The sequence below is a fragment of the Schistocerca gregaria genome, chromosome 1, assembly GCF_023897955.1.
Source record: "Schistocerca gregaria isolate iqSchGreg1 chromosome 1, iqSchGreg1.2, whole genome shotgun sequence".
NCBI lineage: Eukaryota > Metazoa > Arthropoda > Insecta > Orthoptera > Acrididae > Schistocerca > Schistocerca gregaria.
The window spans coordinates 1,129,181,951-1,129,193,661 of NC_064920.1; the positions used below are offsets into that span (position 1 = coordinate 1,129,181,951).

At 41.3% G+C, this 11,711-nt stretch overlaps 1 non-coding gene across 1 annotated transcript; it reads right to left on the reverse strand.

Moving 5' to 3' along the window:
• Positions 1 to 11,109: 11,109 nt before the first annotated feature.
• On the reverse strand, positions 11,110 to 11,184 carry Trnas-cga (transfer RNA serine (anticodon CGA)). The gene has a single exon. It is a non-coding gene; the product is annotated as a tRNA-Ser (tRNA).
• Between the last annotated feature and the right edge of the window lie 527 nt (positions 11,185 to 11,711).

Sequence of the window (11,711 nt, forward strand, 5' to 3'; positions counted from 1 at the left end):
TATTACAATTAAAGGGATTTTTGCATTTTTTTAAAAAACAACGAAATGGTTCAGTATTGGATTGTGTAACATCCCAGTTGTTATCAATTTATAACAATCACAAAATGAAACGTTACAAGAGTATGACCAACTGCACTCTTAATACTACAGCCGTACAAATAATGGGCGACATACAATATAACCATTTAGGTAAACCTAGATGAGTGGCAACAATTTGGAGTAAAATAGAAGCTAATATTAAAATTTTCTTTTCTCTCTCTTATTTTTTCATTTCTCTTTTTTCTTTATTTTATATTAAAAATGTAAAGGTATAACATCAGAACATGTAACAGCCTAGCTTAAAGTAGATGCACGAGGACACCCAAAAACCCACTTAACATATTGTGGTTGCTGATGTAGAATTAGGATCATTAGTCGACAAAAACTGATTCCTAGAAAATCGTAATGCTGAAATAGTGACTATACCATTTCGCAATTAATGAATTCTGTTTGGACAGTAAATTTGATTGAAATGTAAGTACGGTACTAATTGAAATTTCTGTATGTGGAATACTAAGATACACACTTGTGTTGTTACGTACATATTTGCTATCGTTAGTTATCTTTTAAACTTAATTACACAGCTTCAGTCTGATAAAGAAATTTTGAAACGCTTAACGATTAATAAGGAATCGTGTGATCAATATCTTTCTATGTTTCAAAGTTGTACCAAATCTGACTTGTTGCCTGCCTTTGCAACGGTTGTATTTCTACATCAAATAATTGGTTAATACAATTCCTTTATTATATTCCTTACTTATCTAATAAGGTCACTTAGTCCAAAATGTGTAGTAATAAAGACTTGTTATCAAATTCCTGATAATAAGCACCGATTAGCGTAAAAGTTCTATTTTGATTATTCCTGTTCCACAGTTGTGTACGACCTTCTATGCCCACGGGGTCATTGTCCACTCAATGAATAAAGGCTCCTTTCAGAACTCACAACTACTGTTAAAGCTGTTGTCTGTTGTCATTAATAAATGATACAAGTATACCTGAAAATCCTAACACTCTGTGTCAAAAAGCGTTCTGAGCTTATGTTTTTAAAAAAAACGTGTAGTCACAACTGAAGTTTCCTACCAGACTGGTACCCGAACGAGGATTTCATATTTTCCTGCTCAGCCTTTTTTTATTTTTACTTTCCCTAATTTTACTAATAACGCCTCCTCCTGCCTTAAAAAGACTTCTCTATCGGTTCGAGTTTGTAGCTTGTTAAGATACTTCTCCTCGTGGGCTGAGTCCTGACGCGTTTTCTCCTTGAGGGGGTTAGTATGAAATTTTCAAAAAATCTGTTTCTTTTTGTTTAAACTGTTCTATAGGATGTCTATATTACTGCAGTATTCCTCCGAAGTTCGCCAGAAACTCTTGTTATTAACTTACAAGGCGAATTCTGAAGATGTGTCTCACAAGGGGGAAGATGTAGTCGACACGTAATTTCAGCGACAGCCTAGTAGGTACTATAGAAATTATGCACGTGTTCGAACTTGAGATCGGACCAACCTGTTACTTCTGTATAAAAGCGAACGAAAAGCATATTGAGCCAGCAGAGCTGGGGATGATAGAAGCTGCCAGAAACGCCCGTAGGGCCGCCGTGACCACGAAGAAGACAGTGGAGGACTGTTTTTGGATCTAGAAGTGTTGCTGTATCGTCCAGATTAGAGGTATGCTGAACTAAAAAAAAGTGTAACACAGAGTTTTTCTCATATTGGCGGGAAATATAACTAGAGAATGGCACGTACGATTTTGTTCAAAATTTGACAGCGACATTCCAAACTGAATTCTCTAACAGCGAACCCGTCAGAAGACTATTTTAGGTGCATGCTTTCGTCACGGTTTTGGGGGTGAAGAAAATGGCATTGCTTTTAGCGAGTCAAAATTTTGTTAGAAAGCAATATTTTTTAATTAACCTATGTATACCGACAGAAAATCTACTGAAAATGACTTATACAAAATGATTTTGTTACAGGTCCAACAGGAAGGATTTGGGAATTCCTGCGGATGCAAGGGGTCGTTCGTCTTGCTGCAGTGGTCACACGAAGCATAACTTTTGTAAAATAGAAAACAAAACGCCTTCAGTCACAAATCGTGACATATTTCAATACACAGTAAATTTCGAGCCCTGGGGACTCATTTTGCAGGTTTCTGCACAATTTACATCATTTTTTTTAAATTTATGTCTCTATTGGTCCTGTTAAGAGTGCATACGTATATTACAAGGTGGCATACTTTGACTAGAATTCTACCAAAACTAAAATACAACTGAGAAATTATGTACTTTTCCAGTAGTGGTTAAGTAGTTTTAAGCACCATATGAGTAAACATATATATTTACACTGATGAGCCAAAATATTTTGTTTGTCCGTCTTTGGAAAGAAAAACATCACTGATTCTGCGTATCAGGGATCCAAGAGTTACTTGGTAAGTTCGTGGAGGTATGTCGCGTTAGATATCTACGTACAGGTCACGTAATTCGCATAAATAACAGACGGCTTTTTGGCGTACGCGGTGATAGCATCTGTTAGCGACCCAGATGGTTACCATAGGATTTACTAGGTAATCCCAAAAGTAATGTCTCCTATACACCTGTTTATTTCTGTAATGGAATACATCAGTTTACAGCTTGAACATTTAGCTATTTTGCGACATAATCACCATTTCTGTCGATGCATTTTCGTAGACGCTGTGGCAGTTTTTGTATGCCCTACCATACCAGCTCGCCTCCATGCTGTTCAGAAAGTTATAAACTTCTTTCACCTCGTCGTCGGAGATGAATCGCTTTCCGTCCAAATGTTAACCTAGGGAACAGGTGATAGTCACCGGCCGCCAAGTCAGGACTATAGGGTGGGTGGGTGACCATGTTCTACTGAAACTGTTGCAGGAGAGCAACGGTTTGCCGAGCGATATGTGGGCGAGCGTTATCATGGAGAATGTGTATGCCCTTGCTCAACATTCCTCTTCTCCGGTTCTGAATTGCCCGTTTGAGTTTTTTCAGAGTCCCACAGTACCTGTCAGCGTTAATTGAGGTCCCAGCGATTCAGCTCCGACGACGAGGTGCGAGAAGAGGTTCATAACTTTCTAAACAGCATGGCGGCGAGCTGGTATGACATGGGCATACAAAAACTGCCACAGCGTCTACAAAAATGCATCGACAGAAATGGTGATTATGTCGAAAAATAGCTGATATAAACCATTGTAGAAATAAACATGTCTATGTACTTATAAAAAATAGGAGACCTTACTTTTGGGATTACCCTCGTATATCAGGCGAATTTGGGCACCGAGACGTCAGCCTGAGTTCACTCTGATGACATCACCTTCGAGGAAGACGTGAAGTATGAAGGGATGGAGGTGGTTCGCAGCTGTCAACGTGTTTTCGATTGCTGCCAAAGGTACCTTGAAATCGAGGGAGAATATCTCGCATAGCATAATACTACTCCCACCAGCCTGTGACCATGGCGTATTGCACGTTTCGAGCCTACGTTCACCTCGATGATGGCGTTTTTGGAGACGACCAGCGACCTATTGTAGCAAAAATGTGATTCATCAGAAGATCCGACACTTCTCTGTTGATCAGTTGTCGACTGAAATCTCGATGGTGTCGTGCCCACTGCAATCGTAACTGACGACATCGTTGGGTGAACATACGAACAACAGTTTCACTGGCCTTGTACCTCTTTCCATAGATGCTCACTACAGTAGCACGTGAACATTCGACCAGTTTCGCTTTCTGCGAGATACTCGTTCACAAGTTCTGCGTAATAATAATCTGCCCTTTTCAAAGTCGCTGATCTCAATGGATATCCTCGTTTGCAAGACCATATCTTCGCTAGGGTCATACCCCGTCCGTGTCTGCTCCGCTGACATACTTTTGCAACCATGTCACGTGACCTCAACGCCATGAGGCGTCAGCCAGCGCCGCGTTGTGCAGTGGTCATAATGTTTTGGCTTATCAGTGTACATACACACATTTCCCATGTCTCAGCATATTTCTAAACAAAATTGAAACAAGTCAGAGAATATTCAAATGTAAATATGTTTCATGCCCTTATACATTGAAGAGCCAAAGAAATTGGTACACTGCCTAATATCGTGTAGGGCCTCCGCGAGCACGCAGAAGTGCCGCAGCACGACGTGGCATGGACTCAACTAATGTCTGAAGTCGTTATGGAGGGAATTTACACCATGAATCCTGTCCATAAATTCGTAAGTGTACGAGTGAGTGAAGATCTCTTCTGAACAGCACGTTGCAAGGCATCCCGCATATGCCCAATAAGTTTCGTGTCTCGGGAGTTTGGTAGCCAGCGGAAGTATGTAACCTCAGAAGAGTGTTCCTGAAACCACTCTGTAGGAATTCTGGACGTGTGGGGTGTCGCATTGTCCTGATGGAATTGTCCAAGTCCATCGGAATGCACAACTGACGTGAAAGTGTGCAGGTGATAAGACAGGATGCTTAAGTACGTGTCACCTGTCAGAGTCGTATCTAGACGAGTCCCATATCACTCCAACTTCACACGATCCACACGATTACAGAGCCTACAGAAGCTTGAATTGTCCCCTGCTGACATGCAGGGAACACGGATTCGTGAGGTTGTCTCCATACCCGTACAAGTCCATCCGCTGGATACAATTTGAAACGAGATTCGTCCGACCAGGCATCGTGTTTTCAGCCATCAACGGTTCAATGTGCGTGTTGACAGGCCCAGGCCAGGCGTAAAACTTGGTTTCGTGCAGTCATCAAGGGTACGGGACTGGGCTTTCGGCTCCGAAAGCCTATATCGATGATATTTCGTTGAAAGTTTCGCATGCTGATACTCGTTGATAGCCCAGGACTGAAATCTGCTGCAATTTGCGGAAGGTTTGCACTTCTGTCACGTTGAACGATTCTCTTCAGTTGTCGTTGGTCCCATTCTTGCAGAATGTTTTTCCAGCCACAGCGATGTGGGAGATTTAATGTTTTACCATATTTCTGATAACCACGGTACTCTCGTGAAATGTGAAACGTCCCTTTGGAAAAATTATACAAGACTGTGCTTAAACTGACACACAATATTTCTTTAGTGCAACGCAATCTGACTTTCAGTAATCCCTACAAAAGACTGGCCCTGACTAACATTAACCTATACCTTTCACAAATCACTTACCTCACAAAAATGTTCGTTACTCGAACTACTGCAATACAGCGAGCGCCACTACTGCCAGCTAAATAAAAGATTCTAACTAATGAAGGCACTAACTACTGATAGAGTTAGCAAATGAAAGATTTTGATACAGAACAAACAATGTATTTACCTCAGCAGTGTTCAAAAGTCATAATGTATATAGCAGTTCATGGCATCCAGTCTTACAAAATTTCAAAACTCCGCCATCTCTCTCCCCGCATCCACCAGTGCTGGCGGCTCACCTCCAACTGCGCAACGCTACGCGCTGTTAACATCCATCTGCCCAACACTACAATGGCAGACAACAATGCAAACTAGCCACAGACTGCACACAGGACAGCCAGTGATTTTTCATTCAGAGCGCTATGTGGCGTTACCAGTAAGAAAACCTAAACAGCCTACTTACAAATGGTCGTATTGGAAAATCTCTAGTTCATTGCTATATAGGAGATGCTGCGCCCCATCGCTCGTGCGCCGGTTATAACACCACGTTCAAGCTCACTTAAATCTAACTCTTCTAATAACTGCGCCAGATGAACATCGACAAAAGCAAAACGAGGATAATGGAATGTAGTCGAATTAAGTCGGGTGATGATGAGGGTATTAGTTTAGGAAATGAGACACTTAAAGTAGAAAAGGAGTTTTGGTATTTGGGGAGCAAAATAACTGATGATGGTCGAAGTAGAGGATATAAAATGTAGACTTTCAATGGCAAGGAAACCGTTTCTGAAGAAGAGAAATTTGTTAACATCGAGTATAGGTTTAAGTGTCAGGAAGTCATTTCTGAAAGTATTTGTATGGAGTGTAGCCATGTATGGAAGTGAAACATGGACGATAAACAGTTTGAACAAGAAGAGAATACAAGCTTTCGAAATGTGGTGCTACAGAAGAATGCTGAAGATTAGGTGGGTAGATCACATAACTAATGAGGAGGTATTGAATAGGATTAAGGAGAAGAGGAGTTTGTGGCACAACTTGAGTAGAAGAAGAGATCGGTTGGTAGGAAATGTTTGAGGCATCAAGGGATCACCAATTGAGTATTGGAGGGCAGCGTAGAGGGTAAAAAACGTAGAGCGAGACCAAGAGATGAATACACCAAGCAGATTGAGAAGGATGTAGGTTGCAGTAGGTATTGGGAGATGAAGAAGCTTGCACAGGATAGAGTAGCATGGAGAGCTGCATCAATCCAGTCTCAGGACTGAAGACCGCAACAACAACAACAACTGCGCTAGACACGTGTTGTCCTATATAGGCGTTGCCGACCAAAGCGCCGTATTCTGCCTGTTTGCATATCTCTATCATTGAATACGCATGCCTTTACCAGTTTCTTTGGCGCTTCAGTAGCCTGCAGAGGGGAGCGACTGTCCAAACTAAGTTTTTGAAAACAGCCGCAAGTCGCAGTTAGATGCAACAATTGCGGACAGAACCGACGTGGAGATAGTACCAACAGACGTCATCAGATTGAAGGAGGTGCTTAAGTTCAAGAATGAGACTAAATTGTGATTGTGATCATTTATTATTGGCTGTATTTACATATGACCTGCAGTACGTGTTTCACCGTTACTTTTTTGGTCAACGTGCGTACTATGTTAATAACGCTATGACATATCATGGAGAAAGTTCAACAGAAATCTCTAGATCATGCGATAACCGAAAGCTTTAGCAAAACCTAGGATTTCTCGAGCTGTGACGTCAGCTGCTCGAAAACGTTGAGTTGTCCTCAAGCACAGCGCAGATTTACTTGTATTTTTTTATTATTATTTTACGATTAGAACGTTCAAATAATGATCGAAGGGAATGAGAACAAAATGGTGGTACTTTCTCACTGTCGGTGGCAGGCATCACCAGCGCTGCCATATCCGCTCTCAGCCAAATACACGAAGGCGTGTTAGTTGAACATGAAACATAAAGAATTAACATTTTGTATTTCCAAAATCATAATGATAAAAACTCAATGAATATGTGTTGTAAAGGAATATGTACATTACATCACTCTGGTGGCACGGCAGTGTGATCGAAAATGTTACAGTACGACCACGATTACAACGTTTTTGATGAGATACAAAGAAGGATTAACAAAATAGCTAAGCGGAAGCGTGATATGAAAGTCAAAAATATACTTCTCTTATAGAGAATCCGCTGAATGCGTATTACACAAATGGCGTCGCTTGCTTATTAATTTCTTATTACGACAACAGGAAATGATGCAAACGACTCCGCAGTTGCGCTACTTCGGAATGAGCCAAGATTACAGTTCCGCCTCCAGTAAACACTTGTATTTTGATTGAGTCGTGATTTAATAAAGATAATAATAGCTCTCGAGGATAGCGAATCGCTGCGGAGCAATTCAGAGGACTCGACCGAATTCTAAAATAATACCACCTCCAGAACATCCTGCACATTTGGCAACTTTGTTTAGTGAGAACTATTTTACCACTCTGTGCCATCGAGATGACGGGTTTATGGACCAGTCACGCTTACTGAGATCGCTTGCTTCACAGCATTTGTATGGTAGGAATGTCACCTCTTGCTAAAGGGCTGTAGCAAACTCCGCTAATGAAGCACATTTTTGCACTACATACTATAAAGTATTTTACTCCTAAATTATTTTATATTTCGGGCAACCGCCGCTGTTGAAAAGCACGATGTTAGGACAGCTGGTAAAATTGTTGAAAATTAAATCAAACCGGTTTTCGCTGCTTAAAGCCACATCATCTGGTGCAACCGTTAAAAGGTCAAAATTTACTATTTACGATATTCTCTGAATAGTAAATTTTGACTAGGAGCGATGGATATGCCTATGATCTCTTAACGGCTGCACATGATGAAGCGGCTTAAAGCCGCGAAAACCGGTTGTGTTTCAATAAACAACAATTTTAGCAGCTGTCAGCGGAGTTCTTCCTGACATCATATCTCGCTCATAATAAAACAGATTTTCAAGCCTACTTTCAGATTTGTTAAGTTCCCACATCAGCTGGTGAAGTTTATCGTCACTAGAAGCATACAGCAGAACAGCATCAGCGACACTGAGGTTTGGAAACTTAATTTAGATCTGCTCCTCTCACTTCTCTTTCCCTCTTTGATGCTTATTAATCCCTATAAAGTCCAGTGGAAGCTTTCTCGCTATCTACGTATTGCAGAAAAGAATAATAATTCATATTCATTTTTCCCTTCTAGAATTTTGTTGATGATTTGCAATTAGCCGCTTGTGTATTATCCACTTCTGAAGCCAGCTTTGTGCTTGTCTTGTCTAAAATCCAATCCTTTTTTGTGGTACTGGTGATAATTTCAATGAATATTTTGTATATCTCTTCTCATGTACTTCTGTAGCGTTGGAACATCATTGTTTCCGGCAAATTTTTAGCAACACGGCTACTACTGATCTCAATGCAGATAAACGTTTTATCAGATAGGATCATGAACACTATCATATAGTTTGCCAACGATGCAGCTACCTGCAGGTCAGTAATATCGATGGACGAACGTAAGGAAATGGAGGAAGACTTGGAGATAATTTCCGGGCCGTGCAATGAATGGTAGGTGTCTATGGATCAACATAGGAAAATGACTGCATCAAGCAGAAAGAAACCAATATCACAGTATTAAACAGTAGTGGAGAACTTACATAGTCAGTCACATTCCTTAAATACTTAGTATAATACTAAGAATCGATATAAATGAAAATCAACAGCTTAAAAAAAATTGATAGAGAATCCAAATTGAAGACTTTGACTTATTGCAACGGTTCTTGAGAAGTGCAGTGCTTCCGTAAAGGAAGATGCGAACGAGAGGCTAGTACTTCCAATTCTTTTCCACTTTTTTGGAGTTCTCATCAATTATGAATGACAGCAAATAAGACGAACTGCTAGGATCGTAACAGGAAGGCATAGTCCATACAAAAACGTAAAAGAGAGGCTCGGCGAATGGAAATGTGAGTCCCTGGAAGAAAGTAAACTTTGCTTTCGCGGAACTCTGAAGGATAATAAGTTTGTTTTCCTCGCCATCTTCCGCAGTAGTTGTACATTTATAGACGGAAGAAAACAAATAATTACTGAGGCAGCTCTGTTGCCACAGATACGAGTATAAAGGGAGCGGAAACACGGATTGGACGAGCATGGGGAAGGAAATTAGCCACTGGGTTTTCAAAGGAACCATTCCAGCATTCATCGTAATCGATTTCAGGAAACAAGGGAAAATCTGAAGTATAAATATGAAATCGGATTTTGTCCAGGCAGAATGAAAGCTATAGACGCGATTTGAGTATTATTTTAATTAATACAATCTAATTAAAACAGCGTCGTTTAGATTAAACAAATTATCTGAATCGACGTGGGCCTGTTTGACCTCGTGTTTCGACTGAGGTACTGTAACTGCTTAAAACGGTTTTTTTTTTTTTTTTTTTTTTAATGTCCTCCAGACCAACTGAACCGATCATTGAGTGGAAATGGCTATGTTCGACTACTTGGAGACCATTAGGAACCATTCATGCACTTCAAGATGCCAAACAACAATGGAATTATTGTGGGTGAAATGCGCCATGTCACCAGGTGGCAATTGTTACGATTGGTTTGAAGAATACTCTGGACAGTGGAATATGCCCACCCAGGTCACCTGACATGAATCCCATTCATTCATGGGACGTAATCGAGAGGTTAATTCGTGCTCAAAATCCTCCACCAGCAACACATTCGCAATTATGGACGGCTGTAGAGGTAGCATGGCTCTACAGTTCCACAGAGGACTTTCACCTGCTTGTTCAGTCCTCGTCATGTCGAGTTGTTGCACTAAGCCAGGCAAAAGAGGGTCCGACTTTTCATTAGGATGTACCCCATGACTCTTCCTACCTCAGTGTAAGGCTGGAAGACCAAGAACGAAGTCTATCGACCCTAGTGTTCAATCTATATATCGAAGCAGCAATGGTGAAAATAAAAGAAGGGTTGAAAAGTGCCATTCAGATTCAAGGTGGATTGTGTGATGATGTTGCTGTTCTCTGTGTAAGCGAAAAAACATGACAAGACCCGTTGAATGGAATTAACATTCTAACGAGTGCAAAATGCGGACTGAAAGTAAACCGAAGAAAGACGAAAGTATGAGAAACAGCAGAAATGAGAACAGCGAGAAACTTAAGATCATATTTGGTGATCATGAAGTAGATGAAGTTAAGCAACTCATCTACCTAGGTAGCAAAATAACCTATGACTGACGGTGCAAAGAGGACATAAAAAGCAGACTAGCACAGGAAAAGAGGGCGTTCCTGGTCAAGAGAGGTCAACTGGTATCAAACATAGGCATTAATTTGAGGAAGAAGCTTCTGAGAATGTACTTTTGGGGTACAACGTTGCATGGTAGTGAAACAAGGACTGTGGCAAAACTCGAACAGAAGTGAAGGGAAGTGAAGCGCTAGTCATGTGCTGCTACAGAAGAATGTTGAAAATTTGGTGGACTGGTAAGGCAAGTTTTCCGCTGAGTCGGTGAGGAAAGGAATCACTGACAGGGAGGAGGGGCTAGATGGTAGGACATCTGTTAAGCCATCATGGAGTAACTTTCATGGTAGTAGAGGAAGCTGTAGAGAGTCAAAACTGTCCAAGAAAACAGAGATAGAGAAGAATAAGAAAAAGTGTCAAGCCACGGTGTCATACGTTATCCGAGCAGTATGCATTGCAATGATGTGCACACTTCATGGTGGGTATTGTCACCCTCAGCCAAGAGAATAATGTTAATCCGTTTGTAACGCCAGAAATGCATTTCCTCCTACTTACATCTATTGTACTATAATTTTTTTCCTTATTTTGTTACCTGAAGACATGACACTTCTGTGCCTTTATATATTGTAATTGTTTTACTATTTGTATATATATGCATTTATGTCGATGTATAATTGGTTTGAAACTTCCTGGCAGATTAAAACTGTGTGCCCGACCGAGACTCGAACTCGGGACCTTTGCCTTTCGCGGGCAAATGCTCTACCAACTGAGCTACCGAAGCACGACTCACGTCCGGTACTCACAGCTTTACTTCTGTCAGTATCCGTCTCCTACCTTCCAAACTTTACAGAAGCTCTTCTGCGAACCTTGCAGAACTAGCACTCCTGAAAGAAAGGATACTGCGGAGACATGTGTGCCCGACCGAGTATCCGTCTCCTGGCAGAAGTAAAGCTGTGAGTACCGGACGTGAGTTGTGCTTCGGTAGCTCAGTTGGTAGAGCACTTGCCCGCGAAAGGCAAAGGTCACGAGTTCGAGTCTCGGTAGGGCACACAGTTTTAATCTGCCAGGAAGTTTCATATCAGCGCACACTCCGCTGCAGAATGAAAATCTCATTCTGGAAACATTCCCCAGGCTGTGGCTAAGCCATGTCTCCGCAGTATCCTTTCTTTCAGGAGTGCTAGTTCTGCAAGGTTCGCAGAAGAGCTTCTGTAAAGTTTGGAAGGTAGGAGACGGATACTGGCAGAAGTAAAGCTGTGAGTACCAGACGTGAGTCGTACTTCGGTAGCTCAGTTGGTAGAGCACTTGCCCG